Genomic DNA, 19,380 nt, shown 5'->3' with positions numbered 1-19,380 from the left:
AATCATCATCGGACGGAGGATCTTCCTCTCTGTCTCTCCTCCTCTCTGTATATCTGACTGTAATAAAGTGAATAAATCTTTTTTTAAAAAAAAAGCTATTAGCATGTGGAATGATGCCTACAGAGCAGCTGTAATATTTCACCTACTTTGCAGCCTTCCAGTTTCTTTTTCTTTTGTCTATATCTTCATGTTTGCTTTATCGTATCTTCTATCCACCTCCAACCTCCATCTTCCCCACTCTTTTTCTGATTGTCGCCATCTCTGCTCCCCACTAAGACCAGAAAAATATGAGTGTCAATTAAGGATTTGATGTAGACAACAGAAACCACCACACAATGTCTTAGGCAGAGAAGCCTTGCATTGGAAACAAATGAGCTACTCAGGGAACTGACTTTGTTTTTTTTTTTTTTTTTTTCTTTTTATTGTATTGTTGACAATCTTTACATAGTTAATTACAGTTAAAGGAAAAAGAAGGAAAAAAAAGGTTTAGGGGGATAGGAAAGTGGGTAATAGGGAACTGACTTTGAAAACACACAGGAAAAGCAAGATATCTGAGGGGTAGGAAGAGTTAGGCTGCAATGTTACCATCAATGGAGTCAGACACTGCATCCGCCTGGACACTGTGACTATTACCGGTCCTTTGTTCTCTGCCATTTATTCCAAATTCGAGTCCTGAGTGAACAGCTGACTGGCTGACTCTAGACCACACAGCCCTGTTGTGAATGTCACAAATAAAGAAAAGGGGACATCTCCAAGTTCGGGTACTGCAATGGACTGCGGGGTATGAAGTCCCACTGGCATTACACATACATAGAGAAGATACAGCTATTACACAGCCAACACTACGGCAAGAGTCAGCACAGATGGGAAATTCAGGGCCCACGCTGACCTCTGTGTGATATATCACATTCCCATCTGAGAACTGAAATGTAAATGGGTGATTAGCCATTAACCACAGCCTTACTAAACACAGTTTACCTGTGTGCTCAAGCATGGGAGAAAGGCATACATTGTCACACGAATCAAGTCCTGGCTGTAGAAGGATTTTCAACTTCAATGAGGAAATGGAAGGCTGTAAATCAATTATGGTGTGAATTCATCCCACTGGTGGTGTTGGGTGGCAGCATTTATTTTCTAAGTCCACAGGGATTTCATCAATCAAAGCTCCAGGGACAGATGCAATGCTCTGGTAGCTCTCTGCCCATGAAAATCTCATGTTTTCTAATATGCAGTGGGAAATCTGCACACATCTGTCTTCAGTGCTGAAACACGCAACAGCTGGGAAACAGCTGCTCCACCCTGGGGAGCCAGACTTCGTCGCCCTCGGGCACCCATGCTTCAAGGAGTGATCATTGTCCTCACGCTACAGGTCTCAGTGGACAAGCTACTCTGAGATCTGTCACCTCTCCTGATCATTGTCACCAGAATCTCAAGGGCCGTCTCCCATCTGGGAGCAGTATCTGTCAGTTTTACCTGGAAATGCATGATTTTACACTTGTTCCAGACAGATTTGATTAGTTTCCTAGGAGCAAACCTTTGCTTTGATTGAAAACTATGTAGGGCTTTCCTCAGTTCAGTTACTTTCCTTGGTTTCACAGAAGAAAACACATCAGCAGCGGGAAGAAGCAGGGGCAAGGGGGGCAAGGGGACAACGGCCATCCCTACATGTCCATTAGGATACATTCTCTTTGCTCCTCTGCTTGCAAGTGAATATGTATCAGTCCTGGTTTTACTTCTTGCAGAATACATCTACTCAGTCCCTACATTGGAGCCCTGGCTCACCTTATTTAAAATTTTTGTCATTATTTTGTGCTGTATAGTTTTACTTATTAACTTTAATCATGACTTTCATATTGCAAGGAAAAAGCCCAATAGCTTAAGATGTCTTATGCATTAGAGACACGTGGCAGACAGAAAAACAGCAAACAAAAATTTAACAACACAAACAATAACCTACTAACACCATTCACCGATGCAAATAATATTTCTAATTGAATATGAGCAGAGAACAATTCACCAATGCAAACCTGCAAGAGTGTAACCAGGGATGCTCTAAAATTTCTGGGGCAGAACATAATCTTGCATTTCCAGGTTTTTGAAACTTGACATCCATTAATATATTTTTCTCCAAAATTGCCCAACGACCCACAAGCTGCTGACTTAACTGGCATGCAACAAACAGTGGTCCAAAGTGCACACTTTGAAATGCACTCCCGTCTACAGCCATACCGCCCTGAATGTGACCCATACGTGCTAAGGACAAATGTGCGAAACAAGGGGATGATAAGCTTGTAATAGCCAAGAGCTTTAGGTGTACTTGTCCTGGTTCTTTGGGAAGCATCCTGCTTGGGGACAAGGAACACACAGGCTCTTTCATGACCCTGCAGGCCGGGAGGACCAGAGCATCTGGCTGTCTCTAAGACTTTCTTCCAGGTTACTTTTTCTAGACCATTTCCTACAATCCTTCCTTTAGTCCCTTCTCTAAAAAGGTGTGCCCTCAATGATGCCTTTCCTAATTATTTTATCAAAAATCCCTTATTAGATGACTCCTTTCAATAAATACACTGAGTTTGAGTTCAGGAGACTCGGACAGCTGGAAGCCAGGAACACCAGGTCCAGGTTGGCCAACTTTACTCATGGGTAATGAAGTATTCCTGTCCCTGAAACAAGCCAGCATGTGCTTCAAGTTCCTAGAGCCCATAGTTCCGCAAGCAGGCCCAGGTAAACATTTTTCTTCCCACTGCAAACATGCTGGTGCTATTGGGTTCTTCTCATAACAGGGCCTTTGGATGAAGCACCGTGGCTGTTTTCCTGGGCAGGTGGCCCGCCTCCCCATTCAGCTCCTCACCTCCTCGAGTTGCAGGCCTGTTCCATCTGTGCTGGGAAGTGGGAGTGTTGCCCTGGCTGTTCTGTGTGAATGCTCAGACTGCTCAGGAGCGCGCCAGCCAGTCCGCAGGTTCTTTACTGCATGACAACGACTGGTAGCAGTGAGTCCTCTGCTGTGTTGCAGAGAAATTTATTTCCTCTTCTTGTTTATTTAACCTCTTTCTCTATTATTTGAAGCTACTTGGTGTTTCACACCTGATTTCCACACCCCAACCCTGATCCATTCTCTCTGGGGTGCCCTGAAAGTCACATCACATTCTGAATTCCAATTCTGTGATCTGTAACCAAAAGCCACTGCTTTCAGGGTAGAGGCAAGCAGTAGACCAAAGACAAAGAGCCTGACAGCAGCATGGACAGAGGTGGGGAGACGAGGGAGAGCTCCCTGCTGTGTTTCCCCTCAAGCTCCTTCTATGTAATCACGCCTTGTTTCCATAGCTTGTTGGATATACTCAGTCAGCCTGCAGACACCCTGGGATCCCAAAGAAATGGCATGCTCATCAAAGCATGACAGCTTCCAGCCCAGACAAAAGCCTAAGTAAGACAAATGATGGGCTGTCAAGAGAGGTTTGGCCGGCTCTCAGCACATACCAGAGTAAAGAGGAGGTGGAAACACCAGCCAGGCCAGCTCTGGGTTTCTCCCCCTCTCTCTAGGAGTGGATCCAGCTCAAAGCCTTAGTGTGGGAAGCTGCAGAAAGTCAGTGTCTACGGCCTGCTGTTGGGGTCACACACAACCTCACATGGAGCCGGTCGTTTTGCAGGAGCCGTAAATCAGTAAATCTGCAAGGAAACCCCCTAAGGTGCTTACAGGTGCTCTTTCTCACACTCTTTGGGGCGGAAGAGGGGCACGATTCACTTTCCCTCTCTGGTCACTGTAGTTTGTTCTGCCCATAGCAGTATTACCACACTGTATTACAGTAGACATATTTACTGCCCTGAATTGCTAAGTTCTTTTAGGTCAGAAACCCATGCTATGTATGCTGTTCCCCTGGACTCTTACATTACCCAGCATGAAGCCAGCTGTCCATGCATATACTTTAAATGACTGAAAAAAACGAATGAATAATGTCTTCACCTAGACAGACACCAAGATGCCCTATGATACTGGCCTTAGATTGTCACATGGAACCAAAGAACTAGGTGTTGTAAATACCAATTATTGTGCTGCCGTTGCGGCACAGTGCATTTCGCCACCAACTGCAACCTCAGTGTCCATATTCATATTGGTGCTAGCTCCGTTCCAATCCAGCCCCATGCTAAAGTGTTTGGAAAATCAGGGGAAGATGGCCCAAGTCCTTGGACCCCTGTTACCCACATGGGAGATCCAGATGGAGTTTCAGCTTGCAGGAATCATCTTGGTCTATACCCAATCATTGTCTCCTTTGGGAGAGTGAATAAGCAGATGAAAACAAAAAACAAAAACAAACAAACAAAAACAACTATCTCTGTAATTCTGCCATTCAAATTAAACTCCCCCCCAAAAAAATGATATGGCCATTGTGGTGGCATAGCACGCCAATCCTCCCTCTGCAATGCCAATATCCCATACAGGTGCTGGTTCATGTCCTGGCTGTTCTACTTCTGATCTAGCTCCCTATTCATGGCCTGGGAAAGCAGTGGGGGATAGCCCAAATTTGGGGGCCTCTGCATTCACATGGGCTCCTGGCTTCAATCGCTCAGCTCTGGCCATTGTGGCCATTTGGGGAGTGAGTCACTGGATGGAAGCCCTCTCTTTTTTCCTCCCTCTCTCTGCAAAACATGTCTTCCAAATGAAACTAGTTATTTTAAAAAGATCCAAGATGATCCAATATAATCCCTTTCTTCAAGGAACTTGCCGGGGGGCAAGAAGGGCAACCAAGACTCTCAAGCACAGGCAAAGTGGTAATGAAGATCTGCCCAGGGGCAGGAGGCCAGAGCACAGGTGAATGGGCCGAGCAGCTTTCCTCCCTTCACAGCTGTGCGCCTACTCGGGCTGCCATGACAGAGGCTCACAGTATCATCAGCAGGAATGTGCCTTCTCCAAGCTGAAGTCCAAGACAAGACGCCTCAGGCCGAGGCTGCTGCAGGCTGCTGAGACATCTCTCCACTGGTCACCAGTGACCTTGTCTCACTGGGCATCAACAGGGCAGTGCTGAGCACAGCTTTCTGGAGCTGCTGTGTGTATCTAAATGTCCTCTTATAAGAATTCCACTCCGATTGGGTGAGGGCTCACCCCAACAGCCTCGTGTGAACTTAATTAGCCCTTTTCCTAGTCTATTCTGATTGCCATAGCATAGGCACAGAGGTAGGGTACACACAGCCTGCCAAGTCCCATGAGGTGTACAAAATCATTTTCTCTGGCCCTGCCAAGGCAGCTACAGCTGGTACTCAAAATTAAGTAAATCAAAGCAGGCTCATTTTTAATTTGACACTTTGGTATTGCCCATGAATGAGGTTATAAATAGCTAAATGGGCTTTGGTAGACCAAAGGTGCCCCCTCCTTTTTCCCTCCCCTCTATAGACACTGGGTGGTTTACATAGCAACGGTCCATCACAGCTCTCGAAGCTACAGGGTTCAAGTTTAAAGCAGTGGGATCCCACATCCTTGCCCACAGTCAGCTGAGTGAGGGGTGGGGGAGTTCTCTGAGGATGTCTCTGCTACATGGGCATCATCCCATGCATGAGGGGGCGCTCCTCCTAATATACTGTATTGGGGGTTAGGAGGTCAGATAACGGACTGAGAGAAGGAACAAACTTTCCGCCCACGGCACTGCTTGAGAGCCAAAGTTCAAGGGACCAGGGTGGCCAGGGCTTCCACTTCAGTCTTTACATGTCACCGTCAAGTCCCCAACAGCGGCCATGGCTCACGAAGAGATCCCAAGTCTGGATCCCAAGTCAGATGGTACATTCTGGGCTCAGCCCCAGCACCAGCCCCTCAGAGTGTGTGATTCTGAGGCAGAGGGTGCTGCCCCCCTGCCGTGCCCAGCTGCGGCATGACTCACGTCAGTAAAGGACACGCTCCTGGAGACACGATCAGTAACCGCCAGCTTTCCCACAGAGGCCTCGCGTGCAGGCGCTTCCAGTGTCAATGACATCACCGTCTGTTCTGCAGGGCTAGCCTTCATTTTGCCTGGCCTCTGGACCCTCCTCTGACCTCAGAGTTTCCCTCTTCCCTACAAAGTTCCCACAGGGTCATGCAGCTTTCTCTCTCCATCTCAGAGGAGACAGAATTGTGTGTTCTGAGAAACCAAGGGACTGGGGCACTCCCTTGCTTTGGGGCCAGCATTGCAGTACAGCTGGTCAAACAGATGCCTGCAATAATAGCATTACCGCTAAGCACCAGTTCAAGTCCTGGCTTTTCCACTTGCTCTCTGCTAATGTGCCCAGGAAAGCAGTGGAAGATTATCTCGATGATCGCTCTGTCACCGATACATGGGGTCTCAGATGAAGTGCCTGGTTCCAGACTTTGGCCTGGCCCAATCTTAGTCATCATAGCCACTTAGGGAGTGAACCAGCAGAGGATCTCTTCCCCCATCTCCTATTTCCTTAACTTTGCCTTTTAAATAAATTCATTTTTTAGAGCAGAGCGAGAGATCTCCCAGAGATATGGTGAGGTCTCCCAGCCTCTGGCTTATTCCCTCAAATGCCTACAATGTCCAGACTTGGGCAAGGCAGAAGCTGGGACCAGGAAGTTGGTCTGGGTCTTCCATGTGGGTAGGAAGAACTCAATGACTTTAATTCTCATCTTTAGCCTTGCAGAGTATGTATTCTGATGCTGAAATTGAGAGTAGAGCCAGGCATGAACCCAGGCCCCCGATCATGATATACACATATCTCAAAAGGTGGTTATACCAAACACCAACTCCCAATGGCTGCAGTTTTAGAATAGGGATATTTCTTTCAACCAAAAGAATAAATGACTTAGGATAGAATTTTGTCTGTTAGCATTTGGCATATAGTGATTGCTCAATAAATAGAAACCAAAAGAAGGAATGTTCTCTTGCCCTTCTGTTGCTATTATTATTATAACCATGGTTGCCTAAATCTATTCCCTGCCTCAAGCCTAGCTCTGCTCATCAAAATATCTCTCCACGAGCCCAGAGGGTTTGGCTCATCCTAAAATCTGAGTTTGATCACGTCCCTTCTTTGCTGTATTAATCAGCACGCTTCAGAGAAACAGAAGCCCCACAATCAACAGAGAGAGAAAAATCTAGTGGACTGTGGGACAAATATGATGTGTGAACACTGGCAGGCTGGAGAGCCAGGGAAGAGCTGCCATCATCAATCAAGTTCAAGGGCAGTCTGAAGGCAGACTGTCTGCTCCCATTGGAAACTTCAGTCATTGCAGTCAGTGAGGGCTTCGGCTGATTAGATGATGCCCAACCATTCTAAGGCAGATAATCTCTTTCAGTCAAAGTTTGTTCATTCAAACATTCATCTCTTCTAAAAGAAAAAAAAATCCAAACACAGGAGGATCATACACTCCCCAAGTCAACACAGAAAATCCATCATGTACCTGTCCAAATGCCTCTGGCCATTACACAGCACATGTCCCATGAACAGCTAATGTGCTTGAGTCACAGCCTCAGTACTGCATGCTCTGGTGAGGGAACTGCCAGCAATTCTCCTTTGTACAGCATCCTGTTCCTTAAATCCATGCACAAATATTTACTGAGCCTAATACACACTGCACTGTTTCAGCACAGGAAACATAAAAGTCAACTCTTCTCAAAGTTTACATCTATCGTTATTGTTGCACTCATCACATTCCGTGACAACATTCCCCATCCTGCATTGCTCTGACCACACAGATCTTGTGTGTCTGTCTGTATTCTCTACTGCATGGGTGTAGTCTCTGACCAGAGGAAGTGGTCGTCCCCTTGAACCAAAGGGACACTGTGGGGAGCGGCCAACCCCACACGGACGAGAGGCTTCAAGATGGCGGCTGGCCGAGTGCCAGGAGGCAGGATTTGTCCCACCAGTAGGCAGGCAGGAAGTCACAAGGATAGGCTAATTCTCCCTCGCTGCGATTGCTGGCCTATCAGATAGCGCCCCGTGGACCACGGGGAGAAGTGATTTGTGGAGAACTGTATATAAGCAGCCTGCTTTTGGCAATAAAACTCTTTTTCGTTCGTTTGTGTGTGTGTTCGTTCAGTGTGTGTGTGCCAGTTAAAGTGGCGGTTCCTGTTTTTACCAGGCCCTAGAAATTCCTCGTCATTTTAGTGTCGCTGCAGGGCGGCGACAGGACACCAACCCAGACATTCTGCTCCTACTGTTGTGGTCTAAGGCAACTAGCTCAGGGTCATGACTTGGAAGCCAGGCCCTCCCCACCCACATCTCACCTATCATCACCTATAACCTCAGAGGGGGCAGTATTGCCACTCACAAGCCCCCAAAAAGGCCCCGCAGGGAGCAGCTCTCCCTCTTGATAGTGTGCTTCCCTCACTCTAAGTCTCGGCCTCCTCAGTATCTGCTTACTCTCGGGCTTCCCACGGACAGACTCTGAGGACATGTGAGCCCTGAGCATGGTCCATGTGTGTCAGTGCTCCTCACCCTCTGTTCACTGCTTGAGCAAGTCAGCAGAGATGCAAATGCCAAGATCTTTGTATTTGTAACTTGTGTACTTTCAGAAGTTCCAGGAGAGGTGAGCCGTAGCAGTCATAGAATGTGGACAGAGAAGCTAAGAAAAGATGAATGTTTACAGCTTTGTAAGTGTGTCCAGGTTGTTCGCTGCATGTCTCAGGGTAACTTACATAGCTGGGGAAGCAGGAACATGGATCATCAGTTGAATGGATGAACTTCAGAGTAATGACCATTTGTTCCTCTTAAGGTTTCGATTCAGACTGGATTGCCTCTTGGACTTGTCATTTGCTCATTTCTAGTGGGCCCTGACATCACCAAGCTTGGTTAATAAAGACTCCTTAATACATCCTAGGCTGATCTGGCATGATCTCTCTCTCTCGCACCTGCAACACTATCAGCAAACTGCTGCTCATACTCTTTTCTAATCCACTCACTGACCTTTGCATGCTAAGGTACAGGTGACCCATCAGAATTTGCTTTTGTAAGATGTAGAAGTAGCGAACAAAAAATGATCCAGAACATTCACTAGCCTAGGATAGCAGACACCTTTTCATTACTACAGGCTATGGAGATACAATGACCAGAAGTCAGAGTTTGTTTCTATGAGAACTCTGCAGATCATGGCTGATTTCAAGATGGAGAGAACAACAGGCCAAGTAACGCAGTGGGCTTGAAAGAGAAAAAGAGAGAGAAAGTTAGGGAGAGATCTTCCTTCTGCTGGTTAACTCAACAAATACCACAATAGCCAGGGCCTTGCCAGGCCAAAGCCAGGAGCCTGGAACTCTGTCGGGGTTTCCTATGTAGGTGGCAGGGTCCAGATACTTGGGCCGTCTTTTGCTGTTTTTCCAAATACATTATCAGGCAACAGGATCAGAAGTGAAGCAGCCAGGACACAAAATGGCCTATCAACAGGGGTTGTTGACTTTGCAGATGGGAGTTTAGCTAGCTTTGCCACAACATCAGTCCCAGCTATAATAGTCTTATCATTTGTCTGGTTCCCCCAAGTGGAATTCTTCTTTTTAAAAAAATTGATTTATTTTTATTACAAAGTGAGATACACAGAGAAGAGAAGAGACAGAGATGATCTTTCATCCGATGATTCACTCCCCAAGTGACTGCAACAGCCAGGGCTAAGCCGATCCAAAGCCAAGAACCAGGAGCTTTCTCCAAGTCTCCCACGTGGGCGCAGGGTCCCAAGACTCTGGGTCGTCCTTGACAAGGAACTGGATGGGGAATGGGGCTGCCAGGATATGAATCAATGCTCATATGGGATCCCAGCACGTGCAATGCAAGGACTTTCGTTGCTAGGCTGCCATGCCGGGCCCCCAAGTGGAATTCTTAATGAGAAAAGATCCTGGCTTGTTCACTTCTCAGAAACCTCTCAGGAACATGGAGATTGTTAAAGCAACACAGTTCATTGCCCACCACTGCCTAATTGCCACCCATCAGGATCAGAGAAAGCCCAGCTTCCCACAGCTTTTTCTATGCAAGAGGTACTCGCATCTAAGGTGCTTTGTTCCAGGCCTCCTTATCAGGGGAGGGCAGTCATTGCCCTCCGTAGGTGAAGGCTCTTTGCCATGCAGTTGGGTTTCAAATGCAATTTGCAGCTGCTCCCCGTCTTGACCACAGGCCACATGGCAACCGGCTAGCCCAGTGGCAGAGCCAAGCCACACTGAGCAGCTCATCTGTGAATCTTATTCTCCTATTACAGCAACATCTGCTAGGTTCATTTTTCCCCCTGCAGGGTAAGGCAAAGAAAAATGCCACAGACTGGCTTGCTGGTTGGAAATGAAAGACTTTCCATTGATCTGAGCCATTTGCTTCTGAATAGCAATGTAAATGAAGTCATTCTGCAGCTAGCGCCCCAGCAGCCAGGGAAGCCTGGCTCCACGACAGGGCTGTCTGTGCTCAACCCATCCTGGTACTAGGGAGGACTTGTGGGCAAGCACACTGAGTGGCTGATGTCTAAGTTCCCTAGACACTAAAAAATGGGTGCGATCTAGGGTCATGAAGCACTTCTAGACCGAAGGGACCAGACAATCCTGAAGTAGATAGCAAGATTCTATCACTTCAATCTCCAGGAGGAAGTGGCTCAGTCTATAGAAAGGCAATCCCAGTTGAAGGCATTCATTCGTACAGCTTTGTCCCTCTTCGAACTTTCTCCTGAATTTTCATTTGGGGGTTCCGAATTTGATTATAAATATCCATCACTGAAAAAAATGTATGCTAGTTATCATTAACCAGGGTTGCAATATCCAGAGCCAGGATCTAGTCTGTAGGAAATGATCCCACTCATCAAATGGATAAAACTAAGTGGAAGAGCTAGTTGTCGTGGATGCATGAATAAGCTACAAGTCTCCCTGGTGTAGCCTGAATTTGGCATCACATTCACATAGCAATGTGCTCCAGTCAATAAGGAAGTCACTAGTGATGGAAAAACGCCAGCCAGTGGTAATCCACCTCAAGCACACACCCCCCAGATGATAATCCATGTCTCAGCGATAGCCATGTAACTGTAATGAAGGCATATTCTCTTCCCTTTTTATATCGTAACTGATATAATGGGTTACCTGAAGCGAGTCTGGTGAGAGGTGCTGCTTGCTTGAGTTTCAGGAATCTGCTTGAGATGACATGACTTGGAGTGACAGACTTCATGTCCAACTAAAGAGAAAGCATGCAGGCATCAACTGTGTGCTCCGTTAGCCAGAATCCCCTTCCTGGCTAAGCCTGGGTCCCCTGGTGGACCACCACCACAACAGGCTGAGGCCCTGCCTCCTTGTCATTGGACCAGGTCCACTACTGCTTCCAACCTTGTCCTGCAGCTGCCCCTCCTTTCCTTCCTTCCTTCCTTTTTTTTTTTTAATTTATTTATTTTTATTGGAAAGTCAGATTCACAGAAAAAAGGAGACAGAAAATCTGCGGGTTCACTCTCCAAATGGCCACAACAGCCCAAGCTGAGCTGATCTGAAACCAGGAACCTCTTCTGGGTCTCCCACATGCATGCAGGGTCCCAAGGCTTTGGGCCATCCTCGACTGTCTTCCCAGGCCACAAGCAGGGTTGGGAAGCAGGACGGGAAGTGGAGCAGCCAGGACAGGAACTGGTACTCATATGGAATCCCATTGCTTGCTAGATGAGGATATAGCCATTGAGCCCTCACCCTGGGCTCCCTTTCAAAAGCGTTCTTGCTGAATTTTTTTGAAGGAAAGAGTATTTTTGGGGCCCAGAGATCGTTTTTCTCCCAAGACGGCCAGCTTCTTGCACTTACCTGCCCTCTTGTCTCTGGGGGGTCAGATGTCCAGTGACAAGCAGTAAGGACCTGTTGGTTTTGCTCAGTACCAGCTTGCCCAGCATTCCCTTAGAGTAAATTTTTAAAAATCCAACTCTCTTTGTCCCTGATCAGTTACCTCCTGTGACGATACATGCATATAAATTATGTCTCCAAAACAGATAGGTTGAAGTGCTAAGCCTGCTTTCTATGAATGTAACTTTACTTGTAAAGTATTTGCATGGAAATAAAATTAAGATGTAAATTAAGATGAGGTCACGTATATACACATATACAACAAATAATAATGGTATGGGGTAGGCAGATAGCTAGCTTAGATATTCTGGGATGGAGGAATCTATAGGTTCTAAGCCCCCATCTATGTGTATTTCTGTTCTACTCATCGATCAAAACACATATGTGTTTTATCTGAGACCTGTGGGGGAAGGCACCATGAAAATACAGCTAGGAAACTCCATGTGGGATTTATGGTAGAATCTTGGAATACCCAGGCTGCTTTGTGTCAGTAAGGGAAAACCCCCCACCTCATAAAAGGAGGTGCTACAAAGTGCTGTGTGTCTTCCACCGGAGAGTGGAAGAGGTGCTGGGTGCTCTCTGTATCCCCCCCCGCCCTTTCTTCTCATGAGCCAACTGCCCACTCATGATGGGGATACTTCTGTGTGGAGCAACACATGCCCATGTATGTTTGTGTGTGGGGGGATGGCTATATGTGTTCGCTTTCTCACCTTTTAAATAGAACGTACCTTATTTGTGTCAGCACCAAGAGTCCTCTATTTTGTGCATGGCAAGAGCCCAGAATAAAAATTAAATCCTATTCCCCTACAGCAACCATAGACACAAACTACATTCCAGACCAAATGAACCAAACAGGCATTTCTACAATATTTCATCCAACAGCTGCTGAATGCACAAGCAACATTTTCCAGGATAGATAATAGATTGGGCTCCAACACAAATCTTCACAAACTCAAGAGGACTGAAATCATACCAACTATCCTTTTTCAAAATAAAAATATTTTCCTCTTATTTGAACGGGAAAGAGACATCAATCTTCCATCTGCCTCTTCACTCCCCAAAGCTCCACAACAGCTAGGGCTGAGCCAGGCTGAAGCCAAGAGCAGGGAACTCAACCCAGGGGTCCCATGTGGGTGACAGAGAACCAAGTCCCCAAAACAAACACACAACTAGAACTGAGTAACTGCAGGAAATGAGGATGCTCTACAAACACATGGAAATTAAACAACAGTTCCTGAATACTCACCGGGTCCGTGAGGAAATTAGAAGGGAAATTTAAAAATTTCTTGAGACGAATAACACACATGCCATGCCAAAGCCTGCAGGACCCAGAAAAAAAAAAAACGTTCTAAAAAGAGGTGCTTATAACCATAAATGTCTGACATATAAACAATAGAACACTGCACCGCACGATGTAGAAAAAAAAAACGAAGAACAAAACTCAAAACAAAAAAGAAGTAATAAAGATTAGAGCAGAAACAATAAAATAGAAACTAGAAAAACAATACAAAAGCTCAACGAAATGAAGAATTGTTTTTAAAGATAAAATCAATAAGCTCTTAGCTACACTGTGAAACAAAAGGGAGATTCAAGTAACCAAAATGAGAAATAAAAAAGATACTAGCAAATACACATTCTTAGTCTCATCCAACTTAACAAGACTGAATCACAAAAAGAGAAAATCTGAGCAGCCAACAGAGTGAGAAAATTGAATCAGTAATAAATTCTCCCATCAAAGAAAAATCTAGGGTATGATGACCTCACCCCTGAATGCTACAAAACATTTGAAAAGGAGGACACATTTCCAAACTCATTCGAAGAGTCCATGTTTACCCTGATACCAAAATCATCAAGGACTAAAAACAGGACGCACAAACCAGTATCCCTGATGAACTTAGACACAAAGCTTTTCAGCAAGATGCTAGTAAACCAAGTTGAATGGCAGATGATAAGGATTATTCACCATAACCAAGGAGGAGTCATCCCAGGGACGCAAGAACAGTTCAAATCACAAAATGTGATCTCACAGAACGAAGGATCAAAAAGTATATGGCTGTCTGAATAAATGCAGGAAAAGCCTCTGTCAAAGTGTAGCCTGCCTTCGTACTAAAACTCCCAGCAAGAGAACAGCTCTGTGGCACAACAGATTGAACTCCACCTGCAGCAACAGCCAGTTCCAGAGTGGGAACTGCCTGATTCTTGCTGCCTTGCTTGCAGTTCACCTCCCTGCTCATGTGCCTGGGAAAGCAGCTGGCCCTGGCCCTGCCTCTCCTGTGGGACACCAGGCTGGAGTTCCAAGTCCCAGGCCCTTGGCTTCAGCTCGGGCAGTTTTTGTGGCCAAGTGGGGAGAGAATCAGCAGATGAAGATCCTGCATCCTGCCTGCCTGTCTCTCACTCTCTCTAACTCTGCCTTTCAAATAAATAAATCTGTAAACACACCCCCCCACACACAAACACACCTCATCAAATTAATATAGAAGAAATAGACCTCAACATAAGCAAGGTCATATAAGACAACCCACACCATACCAGATGGGGAAAAATTAAAAGTTTTCTCCCTAAGATCCGGAACAAGACAAGCCGGGCCCGGTGCTTGCTGGAACATGTGGGAATCTGATCTGGGAATACCTCAAAGTTTCTTTGGTGATCTCCCCAATCGAACTGCTGGACTCAGAGCCCTGGCCAGGAGAGGACGGAGGACAGAACAGGTCAATCAACCACCTCAGCTAAATGTTGGGCAGTGAAATACTGGGCAAATGAAGACTCTATGATGGACTGTGACAATCAGTGGATTCTTCAATGACCTAATCGAGCTGGGAGTGGTGAGACTGGCAGCGATCCATAACTGGAGGACTATCTCAGAGCATGCCCCACATCCGGGACTTTGGGCGGGTGGGAGACTGGGTGGGGATTCTCCCTCAATATCCCCCTTCACCTCAGATACATAAATAGTATAATAAAAATATATATTAAAAAAAGAATACATATTCTGACCTCTTCCACTTAGCTTAGTACAGGAAATAAAATGGGGAAGAGAGGGAAAATGACACATTGGGCAAGTTCCCATCATAAGAGAGCTTTTTCAAATTCTACAGAAACTCGAGGCCATTGCCTGGGATATATTAACAAAACAGATCATAGAGCCATAGTTGTTACCCACCAGACTCATTAGCCTACGGGCTTGGCCCCGGCTCACCCACTGGCCAGATTCTGAGCTGTCGCTGCTGCCTGCCCAGCGGAAGGAGAACAGGGGGCAAAAGGATGAATCAGAGGAGCAAACGGAGACATCCTGACACAAGCCTAACATGTCCACATTCCCCGAACGTGTCACCTGTAGCTAGGACAGGACACCCCCCACAGAGCCAGAAAGAAATGAGCTAAATTAGAACACCAGAAGGGCTCCAGACACTTCAGAAGGAACCAGGCTGTGCTTATACTTATGGAATTTATCCCTAAATTGTCTTGACCCCCCCAAAGAGCCCTTTCAGTTAGCAGAGTTACAACAGAATCGGCCCCAACAGTTAAGTGTCACATAGCACTGCGCAATCAATGCAGCCAGTTGATCATAACTCCCATGTTCCCTTCAGTCGTGATAGTGAACAAATCAGTTATGGTTCAAAGACCTTTCTAGGAATCTTCCGTGTGGTGGGCATGAATGCCAGCCCCTCAGGAAACAGTGAGCCGCAAACGAAAGCTCCAACCCACCTGACCAATCGAAAATCCCTGGGTATGGCATGTCTGTGTCTATGAGACGTGGGGGTGGTGCCTGTACTTACTGTGTGTGGCCTGGGATGTGTACACAGGCACTACGTTAACCAGCGGGCACACCTCTCCTCGTCCATCTAGCCCACTGTGTAAAGCCCTTTGCACCCTGGGAGGAGTCTGCAGACTCAGCTCCACCACAGCCAGAACTGAAACAGCTAGCCTGGGGTTGATCAAAAAAGATGAACTTGCATGAACTGGGGTGGGAAAGGCAAGAATGTTTTCAGTTTCTGTTTATGGAAAGGAGGAAAGAGAGAGACAGAGAGAACCTCTTCCATCAATTGGTTCATACCCAAGCTGGAATTGAGCCAGGATAAATCCAGGAGTCAGGAGTTCCATCCAGGTCTCCCACTCGAGGGTCAGGAACCAAAGCACTGTGCCATCCCCTGCTGCCTCCCAGAGCGCAGAAAGCTGCTAACCAGGGATTTCCAAGAGAAAATGGATTCGGATTTGAGTGTAGTATGTGTTGAACAACAGCGCCATCTCTTGGATATTTTAAGGAAAATAGCCAATCACTCAATGTGAAGCAAGCGTTTCTGGAATGGGAAAATGCCAGTAGCATATTTTGAAGCATTTTTCTTGGATTTATCGGAAGTGGCCACCTCATCCCTTAGAGCCAGCTTTCCCAAGGCTACAGTTCCCTCTCCCAATCCAGTCTGCTTCCCTCGCCCACCCTCTCGCTTGACCCTACTCTTAAAACCCCTGTCCCTCATCTTCTCAAGACTGTCTAGAGCCCAAGGCATTGGGGTTCTGTGACTGTGTTAGAGACATCACTCTGTTCTCATGCACTAAAGGATTCAAACAAGACAAAGGAGTTTCCTCCAACCACGTCACCTCAAGGCTCCAGCCTTGGTCAAGAGGCCCTTGAGTGGGAAAGGGATCGGACAATAAAGGAGGAATGGAGACCAAAGAGGAAACACCTCTGCAAGGTTTCATCAAGTTAGCATCAGAGGGGAGCATGACTTGATACTGATGCTTCATGGACGTTTCCAGAAAAATGTCGTGTGAAGGCTCAGAAACTTATCCCCCACAAACCACCCTGGTGTTGCTCCCGGAGAGTCCTTGGTACTCTTTCATAGACCACCATGACATAACAGGTCTTCAGGACTTTCATGAGGCTGACTAAAGCTTTATTCTCCCTTGACTTCAATCTTCATCCCCAGTCACTTTCCCACAGCTTGGCTACACTCCAGGTGAAACAACTGAGGCACCTCAATTAGAAGCTAATCTTTAAAAAAGAAAGATGACTCAAGAGTTCTGTGTTTAAAAAAAGTGCAGGCCCCATATGGCTAAGAGTTCCCAATGGCCCACAGCTGCAGACAGATGCACAGCTGCCCCCTTGCTGGAGGGACCTAAGTCCCTTTGGCAGCTGGCCTCCGGTCCAGGCCACAGTTCTTCCAACCAGGTGACTCTATCGCTGACCTTCAAGATGGCCATGTGAGGACCGTGGCTTCTAGGTTTTTCATTCGGTTTTGGTTTCTTTGGCCCAAGGGGCCTGAACTGTAATCCTAACTGGATTAAGAGGAAGGACTGATAAAATACAAGAAACTTTTTTTCTTTTCAAGCTTATTAACACTCACTTGAAATTTTTCTCCCCTCTTTCATACTTCCCCAGGAAATTCAAGCCTGAGTAGGTTGAGTAATGTCACTAAACCTTAGAAAGGGGGCTGGCAGGGTGGCATGCAGGCTAATTATTGGCCTGTGGTGCTGGCATCCCATATAGAGACTGGTTCAAGTCCCCGCTGCTCCAAACACTTCATTGTCTGAGTTTTAATTAGATTTTTGGTAATACAGACAACCAACATAAGATATGCAAACAGCCTTATTTTAGTTCTTCGTGATAACCTGAGGGTCAGGGTTCCAGCATATAAATGATGAGTGATTCTACCCATAGCAGTTGGCAGTACCAGTTGGTGCCACCTTCTGGGGAAGGTGAGGGAACATTCTTAGCTGTGATCTAGGGGTGGAGGCTGGTTTGTGCTCACCCTTGGGGACCTGATGACAACTCGATCCATCCCACTGACCTTCCTGGATCAGGCTGACCCTTTGGAGTTCTGGTGTGGCCCTGTTAACTCCAGCATATGGAGATAAGATCCTGGGGACAAATTCATCTGACTGCAAATGGTATCTGAGAGGAAGGGGTAGGCAAACCTATGGGAGGCGAGAAACTAAACAATTTTATCAAGTCTCCTGAAAACACAGAACCAGAGCATTAGCCAGGCAATGCAAACCACTCCAAAACTCACGAGACCATGCGCTCATTTCTTTGAAGTCTAAATCCACCCTGTGCTGACTTTAGCTAAATCAACGATGATCACATTCAGCCTTAGTTAATAGATGACTTGCTGTCTCTGCTAGAAACGGGTAACTTCCCAAACTGTTGGTTCCCGGCCATCCACCAGGGGGCAACCAAAGACCTTTCAGAGGCTGCCTTCCTAAGGGGACAGACCAAGTGTGGTGTTCGGCTCAGAGCAATGCTGTGAAAGTTGGAATCCTTAATGCTTGACCCTCAGTGTAACAGTCCTATTGTGAAGTTACACAAAAATGTGTGGATATTTACAATAACCAAGAACTAGGTTCTTCCCAGGACAGCTGTTACATCTTGGGAGAGATCTAATGGAACCCTTCCGGCGCTGCCATTGGTGGAATCATGCAACAAGCCTGATCCGCTTCTCCATGACCAGTCCTTCAAATGTCTGCCTCAGGGTCCCTCGGCGCCTTCTTTCCTCCAGAATAAACACCATGATTGGCTCCACAGCTCTCCCCTTGTACTAGTGATGATATTTTCTGTAGTAAGTTCTAGAAACAGGCTCTGGCTAGCCTTAGCAGAGGTGTCTCCCAGGGAAATGAGTAGCCAGGACTTGAAATGGTGCTCACATGGGTGCTCACATGCTGCACCACGGGCAGCAGCTTAATCCACTGTGCCACAACACCAGCCCCTTTTCTTTGGGAGAGAAAGCTTACTGTATGGTCCTTCACAGCTGCCTTCGTTGACGGATTCTCTCCCTTTCTGCATAAGGACTTCCGTTGTTATAACTGCTTCAGGGCACAAGGCCCCCTCTCTCCCCAGCCTCAGGCATCTCTCTCCCTGGAGGTTCACCACCTTGGAGCTGAGAGCTGGGAAGCACCACGCAGCATCCTCTATCAGAGCTACCAAGTCAGTTCCTTGGAGTCCCTTGTCCTGGGTGTCCTCTGGTGCAGGCTAAGCCTACGCCTTTTCTGAGTGAGTCCCAGGAGTGGCAGGAAGCACATCAGCATGTTCACTTCTCAGCCCTGGTGGGACCTACAACTCAGCCACCCGCTTCCTGGCCGCCGCGGGTTGGCAAGGAACCTCAGCTGTCAGGGAAAGTCTGCTGCCATGACGAGAGAGCCAAGCTTCCCTACCACTCGTGTTATCCGCATACTAAAAGTGAGCTTGCAATGCCCCTGCCCCCATTTGCCTGGTGTTCTGTCACGCCCCTTAGCTTGGGCAAGCGCACCTCTTGCACCCCCCTGGGCCCTGTGTGCTCACCCTGAACTGCTGCTCCTAGTTGTGTGGGGTTTCTCCGGCTTGGCTCCCTGCCAAGCCCACCCACCCTACTGCTCTCCCTTATCCATGCATGTGGCGTCATGCAGCAGGGAGCCCCCATGGGCAGCAGAGCAGACATCAGCTGGGAAGGATTGGCCCACACTGAGTCCCATGTCCACTGAGCTATATGGAGGTGCTCCGAAGAGCCTAGGCTGCTTCCCTTGGGAGAGCTCATTTCCAGAATCTTAGTCACACAGTGTGCTCTCCCTCCAGGCGCCCTTTCTGGCAGAGCAGCCATAAGGTCCCCTCAGTAGGAGCGGGTTTGTCCTTATCTGGACTGTGTGTGTTACGGTTAATGTTCCA

At 47.0% G+C, this 19,380-nt stretch overlaps 1 long non-coding RNA gene across 1 annotated transcript in view; it reads right to left on the bottom strand.

Annotated features, from left to right (window-relative positions):
- Positions 1-17,571: 17,571 nt before the first annotated feature.
- LOC131483088 (uncharacterized) overlaps positions 17,572-19,380 on the bottom strand; it is a 40,641-nt gene continuing 38,832 nt past the window's right edge. Inside the window, exon 3 of the long non-coding RNA XR_009247504.1 lies at positions 17,572-17,660. This is a non-coding gene — a long non-coding RNA (uncharacterized LOC131483088). The remainder of the gene's footprint in view (positions 17,661-19,380) is intronic.

The sequence above is a fragment of the Ochotona princeps genome, chromosome 23 (assembly GCF_030435755.1).
Source record: "Ochotona princeps isolate mOchPri1 chromosome 23, mOchPri1.hap1, whole genome shotgun sequence".
Classification (NCBI taxonomy): Eukaryota; Metazoa; Chordata; class Mammalia; order Lagomorpha; family Ochotonidae; genus Ochotona; species Ochotona princeps.
Note: the sequence above shows the minus strand (reverse complement) of the source record. Positions and strands in the feature narration are given on the sequence as shown.